We start from the raw sequence: 20,949 nt of genomic DNA, 5'->3' as shown, positions 1-20,949 counted from the left end.
GGCATGGTGGCTCACACCTGAAATTCCAGCACATTGGGAAACTGAGGCAGGTGGATCACTTGAGGTCAGGAGTTCAAGACCAGCCTGGTCAACATGATGAAACCTCATCTCTACTAAAAATGCAAAAATTAGCTGGGCGCGGTGGTACATGCCTATAATCTCAGCTACTCAGGAGGCTGAGGCAGGAGACTTGCTTGAGCCTGGGAGGCAGAGGTTGCAGTGAGCCGAGATTGTGCCACTGAACTTCAGCTTGGATGACAGAGCGAGACTCTGTCTCAAACAAAAACCAAACAAAAGAAAAAAAAAAAACCCAAAAACCAAATAGGGAGCAAGGAGTTGGAAACAGTTATCTATTGTCATTTCAAAATATTTCCTTAGTACAGGGTGACATGAGATCATTCATTCATGAATTCAACACTTATTGAGTACCAGATATATACTAGATATTGCTCTTAGTGCTTGGACCGCATCAGCAGACAAAACAGACAAAGCCTTTTCTCATGAGCTTTATACTCTAGCTAATATTTCTAAATACAGTATTGGAACCTACACTTCAGGGTTGCTTGCTATTGTCCGTGAAGTTAGGTTTGGTGGTGATTTTTCACTTGTTGGACTGCTCTTTTTTTTTGTTTTGTTTTAAAATGCTTCTACCTCTGGCTCAGCAATGCTATTTATGAACATTTTGAAGTAGGAAATGATGCCAGATTATAATTACATGGGTTTATTTATGTGAATTCTCTAAAATGTTGCCAGATGATGTTATATAAAAATGTTAAGTATAGACTGGAAGCTGAAATAATGCCCAGAGAAATATTTGTTATCCACACTAACCAAAATTTTGAAAAAGGGTACAAAATATTTTTAGAATAAGATCTAGCATTCGATAGCACAACAGGGTGACTATAGTCAATAATAATTTATTGTACATTTAAAAATAAAAGAGTAAAACTGGATTGTAACACAAAGGATAAAGGCTTCAGGGGATGGGTATTCCATTTCCCCTGATGTGATTATTGCCCATTGCATGCCTCTGTCAAAATATCTCATGTACCCCATACATATGTACACCTATGTACCTACAAAAAATAAAAATTAAGAGAGTAAAAAACAGGAAGGAGAGAAACGGAAGACACCATCTGAAAAGTCAGAGATCCAGCATACAGAGAAGATGGGGAGTTTGACTTTCTATGTCCCTTCCTAAGTCATACGTTCACTCATGATTCAGGCATTTATCCAGTGCTTCTTTCGCACCTCCTATTATGTTCCGTGTTCTCTTGTAGGTGCTGGGAATACAGTAGTATGCAAAAGGGACAAATCTTGACTTCATGAAGCCTATGTTTTAGTGGAGGGAGAAAAACAAGGAATTAAGTAAAATATGTAAGATGCCAGTTGATGCAGCAGTTTGGAAAGTAAAGGTCATTGTCAAAATGGGCATTGTGAGAAAAGTCTAATTAACTTGATGTAGTTAATAGATAACTTAATAAAGAGCTTAATAAAGGTTAGTAATTAATGAAACAGTGCTTAAAGCACAAGGGATATGCTATGCCCTGGAGCTAGTAACAGGGAGAAGCTCTTAACACCTGACACCTGAAAGTAAGGAGAGGGAGCAGTCACTTAGAGAGGGGAGCTGAAGGGAGAGAGCTACTTGATAGGGATTGTGGTCCTCACAAAAGGGAGGCAACCAGCTGGCCATGGTGGTTCACACCTGTAATCCCAGAACTTTGGGAGTGCAAGGCAGGTGGATCACCTGAGGTCAGGATTTCAAGACCAGCCTGGCCAACATGGTGAAACCCCATCTCTGCTAAAAAAAAAAAAAAAAAAAAAAAAAAACCCACAAAAAACAAAAAAACAGAAAAGCAAACACACACACACACACACACACACAAAATTAGCTGGGCGTGGTGGCACGTGCCTGTAATCCCAGCTACTCAGGAGGCTGAGGCAGGAGAATCACTTGAACCCGGAAGGCAGAGGTTGCAGTGAGCCAAGATCACGCCACTGCTTCCAGACTGGGCGACAGAGCGAGACTCCATCTAAAAAACAAAAAACAAAACAAAAAAAAAAACGTGGGGGAGGCAGCTAACACATGGGGACTTGGCAGGAGCAGAGCTGGGAGAATAAATTCCCAACCTCTTTCTCTTCTCTCCTTGGATCTTCTGCTGCCTTTTATTGGTCAAACCCGACAGGACGCCGAAGGACAGCAGAGTTGGTTGATGGAGACCATCTGGTCAGCCTCCTGGCGTGCGTGGCAGGGCTGAGAAGGTGGCAAGTGAATATGGGGCTGGGACTGGAAGACATCCACGGCAGATGACTGTAAGTGCTATGGAGAAAAATAAAGTAGGAAAGAGAGACAAGGAGGAAATAGGGTAAGGGACTGACATTTTGAAATAGGGGGCTCAGAGGAGGCCTAAATCAACAAGATTGTGATATTTAAGCAAAGACTCGGAGGAGCTGAGTAATCTGAGGGAGGAGTATTTCAGGCAAGGCAACGCAGATGAGAAGTCTCTGAAGCAAAACATTCCCATGGGGCTGGAATGGAGTCCAACTGCGGCCACAGCGGGGATGAAAGCAGTCAGCGAACTGCCTCAAGCAGAGCAGCTGCTGTGACCCCTCCACTTTGGGGGCTGAGTGGGCACGCCTCCTACATGCTCTCTGCCTGTGGGCACCTGGCAGAGCCTCTTAGGGTGTGAGTGAGGAGGGGTGGTAGTGGGGCTCTATCTTTTGTGCCATGACCCTGAAGAAAAGAACTTTTGTTTGTCCTTTTGAAATGGCATCGTTTGTGTGGGATTAAACGAGGTTCATTGCCTAATGCCAAGGAAATCGAGGATGCCGACAAACACAAGGAGTGAGTTTAAGAGTAGAGGCTTAATAGTTGAAAGAGAAAAGAGAAAAGCTCTTTCTCCTGCAGAGAGAGGTGGGCTCCCGAGTGGGTCTTCCAGTTTTGTGGTGAAATGCACGGGGTTTTATAGACGAGCTTGAAGATACAATATCTGATTTACATTGGGTGTGAGATATTGGTCGGACCAGGTGTGCTGTTTGCATAGCACACGAAGAAGCTGGCTGCCCCACCCTAATCTTTTACTATATAAATGGGTTCCCTACCTGGCCGATACCATGTTGCCTGCTTCTTTACTGCACACTTGGTTGACAAAGAAAAGGGAAGGTGGCGCCTCCATGTTGAATACGCCTGGCTCCCATGTAGCCTTTTCCTATTGGCACAGCTGCCAGCATTCACCCGTGCAAGCTTCTAGCTTGGCTTTCCTACATTTGCAGCTTGATTTTTCAGGCTGCTCTTTGTTAGAAAAGAAATGATTTGGGGGTTGCTGTGCATTAAAAGGGAAACCTTGCCAAGGACTCTTTCCCTCGCTATCTGCCTTAAAAATTTCTTTCTAGCTCCTGTATCACTTTCTCTCCCTCTCCCTATCTTTCAAATTTTCCTTGGTTAATAGAGGCAGATGAAGGAATAAAGAAATCCTTTAGAGATGCAATGTTTCTGACTTTTCTTCTTAATTTCTAAGCAGATTTGAAGAAAATTACCTGATTTATGTATGTATGTTTGTATTTATTTCTATTTTTTTGAGACGGAGTTTCACTCCTGTCGCCCAGGCTGGAGTGCAATGGTGTGATCTCCGCTCACTGCAACCTCTGCCTCCTGGGTTCAAGTGATTCTCCTGCCTCAGCCTCCTAAGTAGCGCCTGCCAAAACACCCAGCTAATTTTTGTATTTTTAGTAGAGAGGGGGTTTCACCATATTGGCCAGGTTGGTCTGGAGCTCGTGACCTCAGGTGATCCACCCACCTCAGCCTCCCAAAGTGCTGGTATTACAGGCAGGAGCCACTGCACCTGGCCAAATTACATGTTTTAAAGAAAACTATTGAAAACCTTAGAGTTTTAAAATTTAACCTCCCTCCCCATTTGCCCCCCGAATCCTGTGAAGATATATGTGAGGACAGGAGGGGAGCTATAGCAAGAAAGCTCGTCCTCTCACTTGTGCCATGGTGTGTACACCATTCTTTTCTGAAACACAGAGGAGAACTGGACTGAAAGATATAGGAACATATTTTTCAAATTACTTTTCCATGCTGACACTAAAGTGAGTATGACAGAATTGCAAGAGGAAAAAAGCAATTCTGAACAGTTGACCCTATCTTTAGAAAAAATGAAATCATTTTACTCATCTATTTTATCTGCTTAAATCATATGGATCAAATAAAATCTTAGGTACAAAGGGTAAAAACGCTTGTCAGAAGCCTTCATAAGAATAAATTCCTATTCAATAGAAAGTGACGATGCTGTGACTGTGTCTAGATTTTTAAGAGGATTTTGGGTTATTATTCATGTCTCCAGTGGGCCTACACAGACTTTATTATTGATACTTCAATAGCAGGAAAATAAAAGCAGCAGAAGTGTTAAATGTATAGAAAAATTATCTTTCATGAATTATGAAGAACATTACGATATGATCTGGCAGAAGAAAAGCTGGAAAGTTAGCTTTTCTTGGAGGGATTTCTCTAAAACAATCATTAGTTTGATGTTTAAGTGTTTTGAATTTCTGATTTCCATTTCTTTAGAATGCAGTGGAAATTACCGATTATTCCTTTACTGCTTTTTAAAATGTAAAGTCAGTCTGTAGTCTGTAAATTTGGATTCCTTTGATTCCACAGCTAGAGTGAAAGGTACATTACCACTTTGATTTCTGTTCAAGAAAGAAATATATTCAGTATTATAAAGAGAAATTGAAGCAGGCTGCTGGATAGTATATCTGATCTGTGAATTTCTTGGATTTGGTGACAACAGAGATGAATATTTCACTCTTAGTTTTTTAAAAAAGCTGTTGAAGTTGCATCGGCTATTAATTCTATGATAATACCTTTCCCAGAAGAGTCTAGACTAATGCAAAATCTTCTGGAGTCATTAAAAGTAAAACATTGTTGTTAAAATGTCTAATTATCTGAGCGCCAGTGCCCATACGTGCCATAAGTTATCATTATGGAATCTGTAAACAATTAATAGAGCAGCTAACTTTCCAGAAGTTTCCTAATTATTCTCTTCTCATCCAGAACAAGGAAATAATGCTGAGTAAATAAAGGACATGTTACATGTTACTGAAACTGTATATAGGTAAAGAAGGCTGGGAAAAGATGCTGTGTTTAAAAATAAGTATGGCTGGTTGTGGTGGCTCATGCCTGTAATCCCAGCACTTTGGGAGGCTGAGGTGGGCAGATCACTTGAGGTTGGGAGTTCGAAAACAGCCTGGCCATAATGACGAAACCCCGTCTCTACTAAAAATACAAAAATTAACCAGGGGTGGTGGGGCATGCCTGTAATCCTAGCTACTGGGGAGGCTGAGGCAGGAGAATAGCTTGAACCTGGGAGGCAGAGGTTGCAGTGAGCCAAAGTTGTGCACTACACTCCAACCTGGGCAACAGAGTGAGACTCCCTCTCAAAAATAAATAAATAAATACATAGAGTAGTACACTATTGTCTTGCAAACGGACACAAGTCTTTTGGGCATTTATAATTCTTAGATTATTTTTTGATAGAGATAGATTATAGCTAATATTTGAAGGTAGGTTTGTTGTCAACTTGACTGGGTGATGGGGTGTCCAGATGTTTGGTCAAACATTTTGGGTGTCTGTGCTTTTGGATGAAATTAACATTTAACTTGGCAGACTGGGTAAGCAGATTGCCCTTCTTAATGTGGATAGGCCTCATCCAATCAGTTAAGGCTTGAGTAGAACAAAAAGGCTAACTCTTCCTCAAATATGAGGGAACTACTCCTCCCTGACTGCTTTGAGCTAGGACATTGGTCTTTTCTGGCCTTTAGACTCAGACTGCAACATTGGCTCTTCTTGGGTCTCAAGCTTGCTGCTTTCACACTGAATGTTGGCTCTCCCGGAGAGAACCTGGCTCTCCTGGTGCTCAGAACTTGGGACTCAGGTTGGAACTATACATTGGCTTTGCTGGGTCTCCAGCTTCCTGACTGCAGACCTTGGGACTGAGACTCCAAAATTGCATGAGCAAATTACTGATTATCTGTCTGTCTGTCCGTTCGTCTGGCTGTCCATTCGTCCGTCTATCCATCTGTTTATGCTTTCATCCATCCACCCTCTTGGTTCTGTTTCTCTGGAGAACTGTGACTAATACAACACCCAAAGAAATTACACACACACACGCTCACAAATATACACACACTTACATATAATGTGTACTTGTGTATCCCCTAGAGAAAAAAGTAACTTCCTATTTTATGAACCAGGAAAGTTGAGAACATTATTCAAGGACACATATAGAAATAGATGGACTTGGGATTTGAATCTAGGTCTGTCTGACTGCAGAGTAGACCTCTGATGACTTTACCTTTACTGGCTTGAACAATGAGCAGTTTACTTAGCAAATTGTGGATGAAATACACATGAGGAATAGTACATGAAAAAAATAATTTCTAGGGAAATTTCTATTTTGTATTTAAGATTCATTCTCTTGTTCTTTAGAATATGTCCTGGATCCTTAAAACAGCACAAATGAGTTAAACCTATGAATTTATTCCCAGCAAATGAGTGCTTGGGAATATGTCTGATGCCTATTTGAGGGTTTAACAACTTCTCAGCATGCTCTAAAAATAAAAATAACATGGCACATGCTGTACATTCACTTGTCAAATTCCTTACATCACTGTGTGAACAGTTTTGTGATTCCTGGAAATACTGACTCGAATGTTTTTCTCATTGGCCCTTACAACTCATAACAAATCCAGGAAGCTTCTGAGAGACTCTCTTAATGGAAATCATCTTTTGTCGATTAAAATAAAACTGCAAGCTCCAAACATGTGGCTCTTAGTTTTAGGTTTTACCAATACTCATATGGCTTAGGCAAGTTTAGGCATATTACTCTGATAGATAATTCATTTTCTAGTAACAGAGGTGGAAGTTAGCAGCCGATTCTTTTTCTTTCCTTATATGAGTATGCCTTTCCTCAGAAATATCAACCCACAAGGTACAAATAAAGTAAGAAGGCTTTAGTGCCTCAGCTACCCTTTTTTGAGGTCCAGTGGAGAATGGAGATGGAAATGCTAGCTAAAGAGAAGAGATGTACCACAGTTTATTCTCCAGGACGAATGGAGCATGGATGTTCTGTTCATGGACACTTGGGTTGTTTCCAGTTTTAGTTTTTATAAATAAAGGTGCCATGAACATTTTTTTTGCACAAAAGATAAAGAGTTGAGATGGGGGCTACAGTTTCTTTTTACTCCAGGGAGAATTTAGCTCATGCTGGTGTGGAAGAAGAAGGTTGGGTCCTCTTGGCAGCCTATGGGTCTCTGAAGGAAATTGGGACTTCCTAGTTGTTTTGGTGGAGTCACTTTCATCAGAGATGGAGAAGCATTGACTGACAGTAGAGGTGTGGACATAATGTGGACTGTGTTGTCTCAGGATCACCAGCAGTGCGACCACTAGGCATTCCCTGGTATGGGGCCAGTCAGGGACTGTCCTTCCTGACTCTTAAATCAGACTAGCCAACATCCTGGGGACTTGACTGCCCAGGCACAAGTCATCACCAGTTCTTTAACAGTATATAGTGAAAGCCAATCATGTTCTTATAATTCATAGAATAGATGCCTAAGTTAAAATAGCTACATTATTAAGTTGTTTTCAGCCAGCTTAGCAACTGAGTATTTGTGTGTGATGCCCAGGGAAATAAATTCTAAGTATAAACTGGCATTTGTTCAGGGGTACTAAGTCATGGGGACTCTTATGGGGTGGTTCCAAGAACTCCTACCAAAACACAGCTTTGCGTTAATATGGTTGTTCATTAATAAAGATATTTCACCTAACTTTGTATAAACTGCCTGAAAAAGTACTTTTTCCTTCAGTGTTTCTGTTTTTTGCCTATCAGTGTTTTTCCTGTTAGTGTATCAGTGCATTCTGTTCTTTTAAAAAACTTCTTTTATACTTGAGAAATTTTTGCTACCCTTTATATAATTTTGTTCCTTACTTTTCTCCTCCATATTATGTCATATACAGCTTCCATATTGGCATAGTTTAAAAAATTTATTCATGTATCATTCATATACTATAAAATTCACCCTTAAAAGGTATATAATTTAGTGTTTTTCAGTATATTAAGGTTGTACAACCATTAACACTAATTCCAGAAGTTTCAGCCCCCGCAATGAACCTCATACCTGCTGACAGTAACTACCCATTCGCCTCTTTCTCCAACTTCTGGAAACCACCAATCTATTTTCTCTATATATAGATTTGTCTATTCTGGACATTTCATGTTAAGTGGAATCATACGCTATGTAGCCTTTTATGTCTGGCTTCTTTTAGTTAGCACAGTGTTTTCAAGGTTCACCCACGTTGTAGTATAAATCAGTACTTCATCTTTTTGGCTTAGTAACATTCCATTGTATGGTGTAGTCTTTTGTTAACAATATTTTTAGTGAATATATAGTATTGGAAAGGTGGATATACCATCATTAATATTATTCTATAGAAATTTAATTTTTTTTGTTAGATAATGCTGAGGAGAATTATTCGTATGTTTTTTTTTTTCTTTTCCTCTCCGATTTAGAATTGTTTTCTTCAACTACAATCCTGAAAATAGATATCCTGGGTAGAATATTACAATAATTTACCTAATATCAGATTGCTTCTAAGTGAGTTTTACAAGCATATGTTCCCACTGATGATATATGGGCACCATGATTGCACTCTATACTTATAAACATTGGCTACTATAATTTGGTAGAACAAAGCTTCCTTTACTGGTGAGACTGAATATTTTTATTATGGCAAAAACTGCAATTACTTTTGCACCAACTTAATACATGTTTTTAAAATTTACTTTTCTATGAATTATCTTTTTTCTATAGGAAATCTTCTAATGACTTGGTTTTCATTTTTGTAATTTACATATATTTTTATTTTTTAAATTTATTATGGTTATTATTATTATTTTTTAAAATAGACACAGGGTCTTGCTATGTTGCCCAGGCTGGTCTCAAACTCCTGGCCTCAAGTGACCCTCCTGCCTTGGCCTCCCAAAGTGCTGGGATTATAGGACTGAGCCACCACTTCCAGCCAAAATTCTTTATATTAAAAGAAACTAATCCTTTGTCAGTTATAATTGCATGTTTTTTTTCATTTTATAATTATTTTATAATTTAGAAGTTTTCATTTGATTATAGCAAAATCTTTCCATATTTTTCTTCTTGAATGTTTGTATTGTGTATTAGCTTAAGAAGTCCTTTCCCCTTCAGAGGTATGTTAAATTTATATTTTAACTATTTTTAGAGTTTATTTTTATGAATCATGAGGAACCAACTTATTTCTAAAATTTATGACCAGTTGCCTACAAACCATTTATTAAATAAACACCAATCTTACTGATTTGTGCTGCTTCTTTCATCATTTGCTAAGTTATTGTACAGCTGGATTATCTGTTCTGTTCTATTGTTTTGTGTGTCCATTCTTGGGCCCAAATTATTATAAATATCATACTGTAAATTGCTTTCATATTTAATAGTGTTAGTACCTCTTCCTCTCTTTAAAAAATCTGCTTTTTTAATACTATTCATCTTTCAAATGAATTTTATAACAATTTTGTCAAATTCTAAAACTTCCATTTGAATAGGCTGAATTTTATTAAGTCCACTATTTTTTTGGAAAAACTGGTACCTTGGAAATATTTAATTTTTCCAACCAGGAACATGGTAGTCTCTTATTAATTCAATAGTAGGCTAGGAAATTATAGTTTTCTTTAACTTTAGTCTTCTTCCTATCTCTACTACTCTAGGCGTTAGTTCAGGGTTAAGAATTGAAAAATTTAAGGTGGAAGGAAACTGGAGACATATTATTTTTTCCCTTCTTTCTTATCCCAAGCATAACATAAAGAGAATTTACTTAGATCTTTAACTGTAGGCAAGATTAAAGGTACAAAAATTCTTTACTAGGGAACTGTGATCAGTATTCACGGTATTTGCATATATTCCTTATGAAATGTTATATTTGATAAGTGTTTATTGAACATCTATTTTGTAGATAGGAAAGTGTTAAGCTACATGGAGAAAACACTACAGATGCCTCCCCTCAAGGAGCTTATACCATAGCTTGGCAGATGGGACTTATATCCATGAAAACCGTAATGAAAAGACAGCACTAGAAAGTTCGCATGATAGTTGTCTTAGCCTGTTTAGACTGCTGTAACAGAATACCATAGACTAGGCGGCTTATAAAGAACAAAAATTTATTTTCCACAGTTCTAGAGGCTGGGAAGTCCAAGATCAAGGCGCTGACAGAATCAGTGTCTGGTGAGGGTCTGCATTCTGCTTCATAGTGCCTTCTCTCTGTGTCCTCATGTGGTGGAAAGAATGAGTTGCCTTGGGCCTATTTTCTAAGGGCACTAATTCCATTCATGAAGGCTCTTCCCATATGACCTAATTACCCCCTGAGGGTATCACCTCCTAATACCAGTGCCTTGAGCATTAGGATTTTAACACATAAATTTTGGGAGGATATAAATATTCAGCTTATAATGAGAGAGAAAGAGAGAAAAAGACAGTGATATTGATAAAGAGAGAGGTTGAAAGAGATTAGAGAGGCCTTCGAAGACAGAGGTGGCCCAGCTAGCAGACATCTTGGAGGACAGTGGATTTGATTTGGGGCCTAAAAGAGAGTAAAATATGGATAGAAAGAATGCAGCAAGGAGGGCATTCTTCAGAGAAAGGATTTACAAAAATGGATGTGGCTAGAGTAAATCTAGCATCTGTGGCAAGCGAGAATTGGAAGGTAGGACAATAGGGTAAAACTGCAGAAGGGTTAGCAGGCCAAGCTAAAGAGTATAAGCTTTATTCTAAATGTAACTGGAGGCTGGGCCCAGTGGCTCACACCTGTAATCCCAATGCTTTGGGAGGCAGAGACAGAATTGCTTGAGGGTAGGAGTTCAAGACTAGCCTAGAAAACATATGAGACCCTGTCTCTACAAAAAATACTTAGGCATGATGGTGTGCACCTGTGTAGTCCCAGCTATTTAGGAGGCTGAAGCAGAGGAACGTTTGAGCCCTGGAGGTCGAGGCTGCAGTGCGCTATGATTGCACCACGGCACTTCAGCCTGGGTGACAGAGTGAGATCCGGTCTCAAAAACAAAAAATGTAATGGAAAATTATTGAAACTTGTTGAGAAAAGCAGAGCATGGTAGGAGTGGTATTTTTTTAAAAAATTAGCTGATATAGACAGCAGGGAGACATATTAGGAGGCTGTAGTAATAATCTTGGAATAGAACTGGGCCTGTTCTTAAGAAAGTGGACTTTCTGGAAGTATTACCAAAAATAGAAAACAAGAATCATTTTGAAGAGAGAGTTACAGGACTTTATTAAATAAGAATTATAAATAAAATTAAAAAATAAAGTCAACATATCTGCGTTCAAGACCAGGGAACAATGGGTGCTTCATTATTGACAGATTTATTGAAGACAGAAGTGGGGGATCTGATTTGGGGATGATTACAAATTCAAATTTGAGACATACATATTTGGTTGAGATAATAGTAGACTATATTAATACACACTTTCCTAAAATATTATATGCTGCTTTTGTACATCTAATGAATATTTGCATTGGGAGTACTTACTCTTTCAAGGAATCTTTGGTTAACCCTTTCGTAAAAATAAGATATTTTATTTTATTTTTATTTTTTTGAGACAGGTTCTTGCTCTGTTACCCAGGCTAGAGTGTAGTGGCATGGTCCCAGCTCAGTGCAACCTTCAGCTCCTGGGCTCACGCGATCCTCCCATCTCAGCCTCCTAAGTAGTTGGGACTATAGGCACATACCACCACACCTGGCTAATTTTTGTATTTTTTTGGTAGAAACAGGATTCTGCCATGTTGCCCAGGGTGGTCTTTAATTCCTGGGCTCAAGCAGTCCACCCACCTTGGCCTCCCAAAGTGCTAGGATTACAAGTGTGCGCCAGTGCGCCTGGCTAAAAGAAGATATTTTAATGTATTTTTTTTTTTTTTAATTCGGAGTCTTGCTCTGTCACCCAGGCTGGAGTGCAGTGGCATGATCTTGATCTTGGCTCATTACAACCTCCACCTCCTGGGTTCAAGTGACTCTTTTGCTCAGCCTCCTGAGTAGCTGGGACAACAGGTGCGTGCCACCACGCCCAGCTAATTTTTGTATTAGTAGAGATGGGGTTTCACCATATTGGCCAGGCTAGTCTTGAACTCCTGACCTCATGATCTGCCCTCCTTGGCCTCCCAAAGTGCTGGGATTATAGGCGTGGGCCACCGTACCCAGCCACCCTATTTTTTTTTTTTTTTTAAGACAGGGTCTCCCTCTGTCAACCAGACTGGAGTGCAGTGGCACCATCTCAGCTCACTGTAACCTCTGCCTCCCAGGCTCAAGTGATTCTCCTGCCTCAGCCTCCTGAGTAGCTGGGATTACAGGAGTGCGCCACCACACCTGGCTAATTTTGTATTTTTAGTAGAGATGGGGTTTTGCCATGTTGGCCAGGCAGGTGTCAAACTCGTGGCCTTAAGGGATGTGCTCGCCTCGGTTTTCCAAAGTGCTGGGATTTTACAGGTGTGAGCTACTACACTCAGCCTTAAATCATTATTTTATAAATTTTGGTTTTCCTTTGTTGACTTTTTGAAAGCAGCATATACTTGTAATGTTAGCTGATTGTCATCTGTGAAAGCTAAAGAAGACCTTCCTTCATTTCCACCACGGCCCAGAGTCACTTACACTGCAGCCCTAATTCTCAAATTTGACTCTATATTGGAATTACCTGGGGAGTTTTAAAAAACACTGATGCCTGGGTTTCATTCCTAAGAGTTCAGCTTTAATTGGCCCGAGGAGCCCTGGGCATTGGGATTTTTGAAAGCTCCCAAGCGATTCTAATGTGTAGCAAAATTTGAGAATCACTATTCACATCCAACAATCATGGAAGAAAAACATTTTCCTGTGGGTTGAAGCTTAAAGGTAATCAAGGTAAATTTAGTGAGTATTAGAAAGTTTACGATGAATGATCCTTGCCTTTGTTTAATTCTGTTTGCTCGTTTTTTCAAATGTTCACAATCAGCGGAGGAACAGTGAGTACTGCGAGGCAGCCAGTATTTCCAAAGAATTGAAGAGACAGAGGTTGCAAATTATCCAGATTTCTTGCCACTTTGTAGTACTCGGGGGAATGAGATGGTCCTCTCATGGTACCCAGGGAAAGCGTTACAAGAGTGGATGGGGCTCATGGAGATCAGTGCCAGCACTGGGGCCATCCATCCTCAGGAGTTGGCCCTCCCTGGCCTGCTAACGACCTCCTCTGCCTCAAATGTCCAGAAGCTCTGACATTAACACCCACCCATGATGGGTCTGTAATTCCACTGCTCAGACACTCAAGTGTTTTCCATAGTATATTCCTTCCCCCTTTACCAATTGAAAACAAAAATAAATGGTAAAATCTACTCCCCAAAATGCCTTGCTATATTTTATAATGTATCCCATATTCTATATTATTTCCAAATAAATGGGTTACCAAATAGTTTGCCATAACATCAAAAGCCCTGTTGACTGCTAGCTACTAAATAGAGTGAAGAATGGCACCTATGGAAAACACCTATAAGCAACAATTTATTTAATCAAGAGAGGTTAAATTAATTGCCCAACAGTTATTGTAACTTTATGAACACAAATGAATTTAAAATATAGAACAGTTTAATCTGAAGGTTAAATTTCATTAAAAAACACAATAAAAAAACCAAACCAACTTTCAAAACATATTGATTGACCAGGTGTGATGGCTCAAGCCTGTAATCCCAGCACTTTGGGAGGCTGAGGTGGGTGGATCACCTGAGGTCAGGTGTTAAAGACCAGCCTGGCCAACATGGTGAAACCCTGTCTCTACTAAAAATACAAAAATTAACCCAGTGTGGTGGCAGGTGCCTGTAAATCCCAGCTACTCGGGAGGCTGAGGCAGGAGAATTGCTTGAACCCAGGAGGCAGAGGTTGCAGTGAACCAAAATTGCACCACTGAACTCCAGCCTGGGCGACACAGTGAGACTCCGTCTTAAAAAAACAAAAAACAAACCCTGATGTGCCTTGTATGTGGACATCAAAGCATAACCAGCAGGTAATAATATTTAATTGAGAAATTTGCTTGCTTAAGCAAGGATCATAAGCTGTTTAAATTATTTTAGTTTCAGTTCTGGCTAAGTTTCCAAGATGGTAGGTGCTGCATTCCAACAGGAACTGTGAGATACTTGAGTTGTTAAAGAGGAACAAAAACGCATTGTATGGTGCCTAAATTGCTCTTCCACATAAGATTGTAAATGAGTTAGAAGTTTGGAGATTGGAGGAGGATTCTGAGGAAATAATATACAATATGAGATAAATTATAAAATATAGCACGCACACACACACACACACACACACGTACATCCTCCTCCCCAAAGGCAGAGGTGTACGTGAGTGTGTGTGTGTGTGTTGGGGGGGGGTTTCTTCCAGCCTTGGGGTTGCATTTATCTTGTCCAAGGCTGCTGCCTTGAGAGAGGTGAGAACCGAGAGAAAGGAAAGTGGAGATATGTGCCAGTGGATAAGAGGAAAGCTTCAAGCTTCACCCAGAAAACCTGTTCCACTCTAGGGAAAGGAATACAGGGAGAGTCCCTGTGATCAGCCTCCAAAAACAACTCGCAAGCTGCTCAGTGAGAAAACAGTGGCATCAGCCAAGTAAGATCTTTTTTCTCCTCATTCCTCCTTCAAACCACCTGCCTCCAAAGACCATAAACTTGAGCAACAGTCTATCTGAAGATAGGTAGAAGCTAAGAATGTCCCTTTTTCTTTCCTAGACAGTCCAAACTCAGGGAGACTTGAAGATTAACCTTGAACAGTTTTTGACTGTTTCAGTGGATTGGACATATCAGTTATTAAACTGAGTTTATCTTTTTGGCTAAGTGATGGAAAACTTTTTATTGCTAAAAATGACCATCAACGTTGTAGAATTTGCTAAAAACATTTTCAACATCGGAGAAATACCTGGTCCCACTGAAAGGCTGTGGAAAAAATGAAGCAGTGTTTTGAATAGGCACTATAAGTTTTACATGCTCTATTTATTTTATTATTATTTTATTTTGAGAAGGTCTTGCTGTCACCCAGGCTGTAGTGGGATGAAGCAGCCAGAGCTCACTGCAGCCTCAAACTCCTGGGCTCAAGTGATCTTCCTGCCTTTGCCTCTGAAGTAGCTGAGACTGCAGGTGTGCACCACCACCGCTTGCTAATTAAAACATTAATTTTTTTTTTTTTTTGGGTACAGACAGCGTCTTACTATGTTCACAGGCTGGTCTTGAACTTCTGGCCTCAAGCAGTCCTCCCACCTTGGCTTCCCAAAGTGCTAGGATTACAGACATCAGCCACTGCATGCAGCCTGCTTGCTCAATTTTAGGGATATAGGTCTGTTGTACCACAGGAGAATTGCTGATACTAAAACATGAATCCTACAAAAGGAAATTGCTAAGTAGTAGACACTGCCTGCTGGAAACTGACCTGAAAAAAACATAATAGCATTTGAACACTCCTCCCTATGCATTTTCCACTGGCCCCAGAGACAAGTAAAGAGGATACCCACTACCCATTTATTTCCAGAGTGGGTTCATTAACCTCTGAGGACCACTTGACTTGGACAAGCTTAATAAGCAATCAAAAATCTGACTTTAGGTAATACTGGCTGCTCTAGAAGTGGTGGTATTCTTTTCTCTTTCTACTAATGTACAAGTCAGAATGTTTGTTTGTTTGCTTGTTTATTTTTGAGACAGAATCTCACTCTGTTGCCCAGGCTAGAGTGTAGTGGCATGATCTCAGCTCACTGCAACCTCCGCCTTCTGGGTTCATGTGATTCTCCTGCCTCAGCCTCCGAGTAGCTGGGATTATAGGCGTGCGCCACACCTGGCTAATTTTGTATTTTTAGTGGAGATGGAGTTTTACCATGTTGGTCCAGGCTGGTCTTGAATTCCTAACCTCAAGTGATCCACCCGCCTTGGCCTCCCAAAATTCTGGGATTACAGGTGTGAACCACTGCACCTGGCCCAGAATGTCCATTTGAAAGAATCTTATTCTTTGTATTTCTAAGGTGACAATATGCAAATATAGGAAATAATCAGACACGAGGAAATGATTTTGACCATCTAATAAATATGGTGTCTAGTCTCTGAGGCGGCGCTAATTATTCTAGTTTTGATAATTTTACATCAGGAAGGAGTAGATAGTTGTCCCATGGCAGTGGAAAAATATTTCTTCTACTCCTATTATATTTCATTCCCTCTACTGCTAAATAAATATGGTCTGGAAGGTAGGTGGTAGGGACAGTTAAAAAGGAAGGGTCAACATGGGAGAACTGAACGCAAATTTTGGAAAATGAACCTTGTACTATTATTTTTATTTTTTTTAAAGGAGACTGAGTCTCGTTCTGTTGCCCAGGCTGGAGTGCAGTGGCTCACTGCAACCTCTGCCTCTCAGTTAAAGCGATTCTTATGCCTTAGCCTTCCAAGTAATAGCTGGGATTATAGGAGTGTGCCACCATGCCTGGCTAATTTTTGTATTTTTAGTAGAGATGGGGTTTCACCATGTTGCCCAGACTGATCTCAAACTCCTGGCCTCAAGAGATTGACCCACTTCGGCCCTCCCAAAGTGCTGGAACTATAGGCATGAGCCCCCGCACCCAGCTTATTACTGTTATTATTTTTTAATTTAAGAGATGATGTATTTCTGATTATACTGTGGATTCTTTTAAACCTCATCCCTTTGATTTATAGCTTAGCTTTACTTCTCAATACTTTCTTGCCTTTCTGTCTTACAGTTCATCTCTGAGAACATGTTTTGTACTTTTTAAAGGCTCTGCTGGTATTCTCAGTACCATTTTCTTTATAAATTGTTTTTAATAACCTGGGACATTCTAAAGGTAAGCCATTCTATAGCTTAAGTTTTATCCACAGTTTTATAGATACCATATTTTATTTGACAAGTACTATCTTCATGGAAAGTACCAGTTAGAAAAATCTAAATAGATTTTTTTTTTTTTGATTTCCCAGGAAATTTGATTTCCTTGAGATTAACCTGAGGCTTACGTTTTCTTTTTTTTTTTCTTCTTCTTTTTGTTTTATTATACTTTAAGTTCTAGTGTACATGTGCACAAAGTGCAGGTTTGTTACATATGTACACATGTACCATGTTGGTGTGCTGTACCCATTAACTCGTCATTTACATTAAGTATATCTCCTAATGCTATCCCTCCACGCTCCCCCGACCCTATGACAGGCCCTGGTGTGTGATGTTCCCCTTCCTGTGTCCAAGTGTTCTCATTGTTCAATTCCTACCTATGAGTGAGAACATGTGGTGTTTGGTTTTCTGTCCTTGTGACAGTTTGCTCAGAATGATGGTTTCCAGCTTCATCCATGTCCCTATAAAGACATGAACTCATCCTTTTTTATGGCTGCATAGTATTCCATGGTGCGTATGTGCCACATTTTCTTAATCCAGTCTATCATTGATGGACATTTGGGTTGGTTCCAAGTCTGCTATTGTGAATAGTGCCACAATAAACATATGTGTGCATGTGTCTTTATAGCAGCATGATTTATAGTCCTTTGGGTATATACCCAGTAATGGGATGGCTGGGTCAAATGGTATTTCTAGTTCTAGATCCTTGAGGAATCACCACACTGTCTTCCACAACGGTTGAACTAGTTTACAGTTTCACCAACTGTGAAAGTATTCCTATTTCTCCACATCCTCTCCAGCACCTGTTGTTTCCTGACTTTTTAATGATTGCCATTCTAACTGGAACCTGAGGCTTACTTTAACCTAAAACTTATTATTAAAATTCTTGGCTGGGTGCAGTGGCTTATACCTGTAATCCCAGCACTTTGGGAGGCCCAGGCAGGCACATTGCTGGAGCCTAGGAGTTTGAAACCAGCCTGGGCAACATGGTAAGACCCCATCTCCACAAAAAAGAAAAAAAAAAAAATTAGCCAGGTGTGGTGATCCACGTGTGTAGTCCCAGTTACTTAGGAGGCTGAGGTGGGAGAATCGCTTGAGCCTGGGAGGTCAAGATTACAGTGAGCTGTGATTGCACCACTGCACTCCAGCCTGGGTGACAGAGTGAGACACTATCTCAAAAAAAAAAAAAAAAAAGGAAGAAATTTTTAATAATCATTTCAGTTTTATCATTATGACCAAGCTATAAATGATTTAGTACCATAAATGCCTTTCTGTTTTTGCTTTGCATGTTCATTTATTAAATATTTTAATTTCAGAGATTTGACCTATTTTAGGAAACTTCTTCTATAGTACTACTTTTTAAAACTTCTATTGACATTTTTTGGATAGTTTGTACTGATCTTTGACATAAACGAGTGTTCACTCGATAAAGTATTACCAATTGTATTTGAACCTTGACTACTTAATAACCTTGATATCAGAGTATAATACATTTCCCGTTGACTGTGGTCTATACTTTTGTAATGCATTTTTATAGCTAACTATATTTACCTCAATTTTCAGGGATTTATTTCTTTATAAATATGATACCCATTAAAAAGCTTTATATGCTTTAAAAATAGTTACTTGCACAATATATTTTAGGTAAATATATAAGTAATATCATTGTATAAATTTTTTAAAGGTCCAGTATATATTTTTCTTTTATTTTCTGTTTAGGCTTGGATTTCCCTATCCTTACTCTGTCTGCACCCCTTACATCAGCTCTGGCATCCTGGAGTTGGGTGAAGGAGCTGATGTAAGGGGTGCAGGGAGAGTAAGGATAGGGAAGTGATTCATAACTTAGCATGAACTGTTCCAATGAATTCTATGAATCAATCCAGTAAATCAACCTGCAGTTTTCCTTGCACTTACCTAATATTAATACCTTACTGATATGTGTGTATATATATGTGTGTGTGTGTATATATACACACACACACATTTCCAAATAATATAGGACTTCCAAATACAGGGATCTCCTTCTAACTTTCACTTCCCCAACCTCACGTAATAAAATTACGTACAAGTGTAATTTTATACGATTTTCTACTTCTTGCAAATTGGAAAAGAAGTAAAATTAGCCTTGTATGTAGACAACATAATCTTATATTTAGAAAAAGCTAAATATTCCACCTCAAAGCTGTTAGAATTAATAAGCAAATTTAGTAAAGTTGCAGGATAGCCAATATACAAAATCAGTAGCATTTCTATATGCCAACAGCAAACAATCTGAAAAAGAAATTAAGAAAGTGTTTTCATTTAAAATAGCTATAAATAATATAAAACACCCAGAAATCAATTTAACCCTGAATTTGAAAGATCTCTATCAGAAAAACCATAAAATACTGATGACAAAAATTGAAGTGGACACACAAAAAGGATATTCCATGCTCATGAATTAGAAGAATGAATAGTTTTAAAATGACCATACTACCCAAAGCAGTTTATGGGCTTAATGCAATCCCTATCAAATAGCAGTGACATTCTCCACAGAATACAACAGACAATCCTAAAATTTATGTGAAGCCACAAAAGGCCCCCAAAAGGTCAAAGCAATCCTGAGCAAGAAGACCAAAGCTGGAAGTGTCACACTACTTGACTTCAAAATATACTACAAAGCTATAGTAAACAAATCAGCATGGTACTGACATAAAAACAGGCCCATAGACCAATGGAACAGAATATATAAAAATCAAATAAGAATGTATTAAAGACTTAAATCTGAGACCTGAAACAATGACACTACCAGAAGAAAATGTTGAGACAATGCTCCAGGACATTAATCTGGACAAAGACCTCAAAAGCACACACAACAAAAGCAAAAATAGATAAATGGAATTACATCAAGCTAAAATGCTTCTGAATAGCTAAGGAAACCATCAACAAAGTAAAGAGACAAAATAGGAGCAATATTTGCAAATATCCATCTGACAAGGGATTAATAATCAGGATACATAAGGAGTTCAAACAATTCAATAGCAAAAAACCCAGATAATCCAATTAAAAATGGGCAAAGGATCTGGATAGGCATTTCTCCAAAGAAGACATACAAATGGTCAAATGCATATAAAAAATGCTCAACATCACTAATCATCAGGGAAATGCAAAACAAAACTACAATGAGATGTCATCTCACTCCAGTTAGAGTAGCATTTTATCAAAAAAAGACAGGGAATAGAAGATGCTGGTGAGGATGTAGATAAAGGGCACCCCTTGTACACTGTTGATGGGAATATAAATTAGTACAGCTACTATGGAGAACGGTATGTAGGTTTTTCAAAAAGTTGAAAATAGAACTACCATATGATTCAGCAATTCCACTACTGGGTATATATCCAAAATAAAGGAAATCAGTATATTAAAGAGGTATCTGTACTTATATGTTTATTGCAAAAAAAACTCAAAATAGGCAAAATATGGAATCTAAGTATCCCTTAGTGGATAAATAGATAAAGAAAATGTGGTATATACACACAGTGGAATATTATTCAGCCATAAAAAGAATAAACTCAGTCATTTGCAGCAACATAGAAGTAACTGGAGGTCATTATGTTAAGTGAAATAAGCCAAGCGCAGAAAGACAAATATCGTCTGTCCTCACTCATATGTGGGAGATTAAAAAAATGGATCTCATGAAGAAAGAGAGAGTATATTGGTGGTTGCTAGAAGCCAGGAAAGATTAGGAAAGGGGTGGATGAAGAGAGGTTGATTAATGGGTACAAATATCCACTTAGATAGAAAAAATAAGACTTGGTGGTGGATAGATCAGTACAGTGACTATAGTTAATGTTAATTGATTGTACATGTCAAAATAGCTAGAAGAGAATAATTCAAATGGTTCAGGCATAAAGAAAAGATACATATTTAAGGTGAAAGCTATCCCACTTACCCTGATTATATGAATATAAGAAATTATTATATGACCCAC

At 39.0% G+C, this 20,949-nt stretch overlaps 1 long non-coding RNA gene across 2 annotated transcripts in view; it reads left to right on the top strand.

Moving 5' to 3' along the window:
- The first annotated feature begins 2,080 nt into the window (after nucleotides 1-2,080).
- The window catches only part of LOC114670881 (uncharacterized), a 355,785-nt gene continuing 336,916 nt past the window's right edge, over nucleotides 2,081-20,949 (top strand). For both annotated transcript variants that reach the window (XR_013401197.1, XR_013401198.1), the window contains exon 1: nucleotides 2,081-2,313. This is a non-coding gene — a long non-coding RNA (uncharacterized LOC114670881). The remainder of the gene's footprint in view (nucleotides 2,314-20,949) is intronic.

The sequence above is a fragment of the Macaca mulatta genome, chromosome 11 (assembly GCF_049350105.2).
Source record: "Macaca mulatta isolate MMU2019108-1 chromosome 11, T2T-MMU8v2.0, whole genome shotgun sequence".
NCBI classification, from domain to species: Eukaryota; Metazoa; Chordata; class Mammalia; order Primates; family Cercopithecidae; genus Macaca; species Macaca mulatta.
This window is presented reverse-complemented; position numbering and strand designations above follow the sequence as displayed.